We start from the raw sequence: 4,275 nt of genomic DNA, 5'->3' as shown, positions 1-4,275 counted from the left end.
GTCGTCGGCAACAAGAAGGATCCTAGAGAGGGCAAGCTTGGCCCAAACTGGAAGGGGCCTTACAAAATCATCTCGGTCGCTGGCAATGGTGCATATCGGCTTGAAGACAGTGAAGTGTCACTGACCAGACACTTGGCGATATTTCTGATTGAAACATAACGAATAACTTAGACTTATTATATGGCAGAGTAGAATCATACTTGCATATAAGAGAGTTGAACTAAGTTGGCGATGTTTCTGAGCGAGAGTAAAATCATACTTGCATATAATAGAGTTGAACTAAGTTGGCAATGTTTCTGAGCGAAACATGACGAATAATTTAGAATTATTATATGGCAGAGTATAATCATACTTGTATAGAAGAGAGTTGAACTATGTTGGCGATGTTTCTGAGCGAAATATGACAAATAACTTAGACTTATTATATGGTAGAGTAGAATCATACTTGCATATAATAGAGTTGAACTAAGTTGACGATGTTTCTGAGCGAAACATGACGAATAACTTAGAATTATTATATGGCAGAGTAGAATCATACTTGCATATAACAGAGTTGAACTAAGTTGGCGATGTTTCTGAGCGAAACATGACGAATAACTTAGACTTATTATATGGCAGAGTAGAAATCATACTTGCATATAATAGAGTTGAACTAAGTTGGCGATGTTTCTGAGCGAAACATGACAAATAACTTAGACTTATTATATGGCAAAGTAGAATCATACTTGCATATAATAGAGTTGAACTAAGTTGGATTAACCTGGACTTGCCATATCCACAGAGTCAGACACAGATTGGAACTAAGTACATGTCAGTCAGATTAACAAAGAGACCAAGGTTGGTAGCCTCGGCCAGTCTTTGTTTGAATCTGACCTCGGTGACAATGTCAAAGCCACATACTTAATGAGAACCCAAGTGGAACTTAAGTTCACATTAAGGGGCAGAGGGCTGGAGAATGATGCGTGGGAGTTGAAATTTACAAGCTGAGGTCATGTTTAACACTTGTTGAAATTTTAAAAAAAATTTACAAGTTGAAATTAAACCGATGTCATGTTTAACACTTGTTGAAATTCTAAGAAAAGTTTACAAGTTGAAGTTAAGCCGAGGTTATATCAAAGGAAGATTGGTTTAACACTTGTTGAATTTTTTTAAAAAAAAATTTACAAGTTGAAGTTAACCCGAGGTTATGTCGAAATAATAGAAGACATAAGTCTTGCTAGACGAAAAGTGAAGTTAAGGTATTTCACCCCAAAAAGATTGCACAGTTAAGGTGTACGTTGAAGCCATACAAAAATATTCTAAGTGTAGAAGTATACAAGATAGTAAAAGAAAGACAAGCATTCAAACACTTAGTCAGAAAATAAGAAATTGTTGTATTTGCATTAAAACAAAGAAGGCACTTCGGCCTGACATTGAAGAGAAATTGTTCAAATTACAAAAAGGCGCATCGGCCAAAAACAACACGAAAACAGAAAACAAGAATTACTTTGCTTGGTTCTCATTTTTTAAAAACAGTTTTCAGAAAATTCTACACTCTTATTTTTTGTGTTTTTTTGTTTTTACTGAATTTTTTTAATATTTTATGCAAATTTTTTACTTTTTAGACACACCTAACATAAATACACCTAAAAAGTAAAAAAAATTGTAAAAAAAATCTTTTAAAAATTCACTAAATACCAAAAATACAAAAAAAAATACAAGAATTTAGTACATTTTTTGTATTTTTATGTATTTCTTAATTTTTTAAAATATTTTTTCACAATTTTTTTACTTTTTAGACACATCTAAGTAAGGTGCATCTAAAAAAGTAAAAAAATATTTAAAATTTTAAAAATATTCACTAAAAACAAAAAAAATACGAAAATCAAAAAACTCAGTTTTCAAAAAACTTAATCTAAAAAACTCAAACCAAACACAGTAAATGTGATTCAGAGTCAAGAACAGTAATGAACTATCAAGAACACTGAGTAGAAGTTTGTACAGGTGAACAAGGCCAAGAACAGTAGCAAACTAAACAAGTGTGTGAACGATGCATGCACAAAGGTCATGAATCAAAGGTAGATTGAATAAGCATGAAATTGCAAAGACAGGATATGCTCAAAACATGTGAAATAATGAACACAGAGACTGAAGAACATGAATGTGTTCGCTATGGCAAGCAAATAGAAGCAACATAGTATTAAAGATTAAAAGAAGGGGAAGATAGTGACTCACCGAAGAAAAATGAAGCCGGTGTTGAGTACGCCGGAGTCAGATGATGGCAGCAAACAGAAAAGATCAACAAAAGCCTTGCCGGAAGAGGTGAACGGCGGTGACTGCAGAGAGCTTTGGAGCTTGAAGCAATAGAGGATTTGAGAAAGTTAGAAAGAGAAAGCTTGCATGAAGACGAAGATACAAAAGTGAAAAGACAAAGAGAGAGGGAGGAAGTTTTGATCAAACACGAAGAATGGCAGCAAAATGGCAATTAGTGTGCCTAGGACGACGTGCTTATCAGACGGCGCATGCAGACGCGATGTGACTTAGTGGCGCATGTCAGGTGCGGTTCAATAGGGGAGAGACGCGTGGCAAAGACGGTTAAAATACTATGCGTGACAACTCATACGCGTGTTGAAACTCTTGGAGTTCTTGATTTAATGAAGAAGGACCTTGGCTATGGGGACGATCTCGGCTAAGAAATTTGAACAAACTTGGTTATTGGTTCTGAAGCACTAATGAAAATAGACTAAGTCTTGGTCATATTGTGCCGATGAATGATGACCTCAGTAATGAAGGATAAAGTGAGTTTAACCGATGTGCTAAGTGGAAGAAATGATATAAGTTCCATCACCTCAGGATGCCGAGGTAATAGAACCTAGGGGACAGTTGTGGGGACATATTTTTTGAATGACAACACGTGGCCGGGGTGACAGTGAAGTGTCAGCCGAGGTGTCACGTGTCCTGGTCATGACGGCGAGATAATCTTGGATAGACCGAGGTTATCTGCGGAGATACCGGAATCTGAGATAAGCGGATAAGGGACAAGAATCCTAGAATTGGAGAGGACTTCAATTTGGATAAAGATAAGACTCTTAGAGAGTTTATCCCAGTCTAATTGGGAGTCCAAGATTAGCATTGAGACAAAATCCATTTGGAGCTAGGCTTCTATTGGGATTAGGTCAATATTGGCTATAAAAGAGAGGCACCCCCATGGGTCTAAAGTATGTTTTTTATTCTAAATAGTGAGTTAAGCACTTTGTTATCTTTGAGAGATAACTGACTTAATCGATGGAGTGCCCCCGGGTGGACGAACCACCGCCGGAATCTCTTCTTTCTGTTGCAGGTCGTTCAAGCTTAATATATTCTGCCGGTGTTCTCCAGCTGAATACTTAGTTGGTAGTGTGGTCGGAAATTGACACACACAGATATTGTTGTTACTCATCGTTGCGTCGAGACTAGCTTTTCAAAAAGTGCTATAGCTCAATAAATTCCACTCAACCAATTCTAAAATAGAAAAATGCAAAAATCATTCCACATGACTAATTGTTACTGTAAATTACATTTTGCCCTCTTTATGTTGGCTTGTTTTCCATTTTAATTTTTAAATTTTATTTTTTATTTTGACTCTTCATCTTTTAAATTTTTTTCATTTTTCACTTTATTCTTAAAGTTAATTTCTATTTAAAATTAGACAAAAAAAAATATCACAATAATTGTCATATAACATAAAAATAAATTATTTTATTAGAATTTAAATTTATGTTAGAGATGTAAGTCATATATAATAAAATATTTTTATATCATGTAATTAATAATGTGTCATTTTTTATGTAATTTGTAACAAAAATTAATTTTAGGAGTGAAGTGGGAAAAAAATTGAAATGTGAAGGCTAATGTAAATAAAATAAAATAAAATCTTGAAGAGCCAAAGTGGAAAAGTGACTAAACATAAAAGGGGCAAATTGTAATTTACCTCTAATTATTATTAGTGTTGAAGTTGAAAAATATGTATAAAGTATATTAAAAATTATAAAAAATAAAAATAAAAATATAGGAAAATATTTTAAAATAAGAAAAAATATATATTGACATTATAAATATTTTGGTATTATATGAACTTTTTAAAAATATTATTTATTATTTGTCATGTTAAATCACTCAACTGTGTTGTATATGCAACATTAAATACATTTTTTTTTTTTTTGATTTATTTCAAATAGGGGTGAACGTCGTGTCGTATTAGATCGTATTCGTGTTATGTCATCTCGGGTTCATGTCAAAATTATCTCAACAATAACC

The sequence above is a fragment of the Camellia sinensis genome, chromosome 2 (genome assembly GCF_055761805.1).
Source record: "Camellia sinensis isolate YWXY chromosome 2, ASM5576180v1, whole genome shotgun sequence".
Lineage (NCBI taxonomy): Eukaryota > Viridiplantae > Streptophyta > Magnoliopsida > Ericales > Theaceae > Camellia > Camellia sinensis.
The sequence above is the reverse complement of the archived record's forward strand: the minus strand, read 5'-3'. Positions refer to the sequence as shown.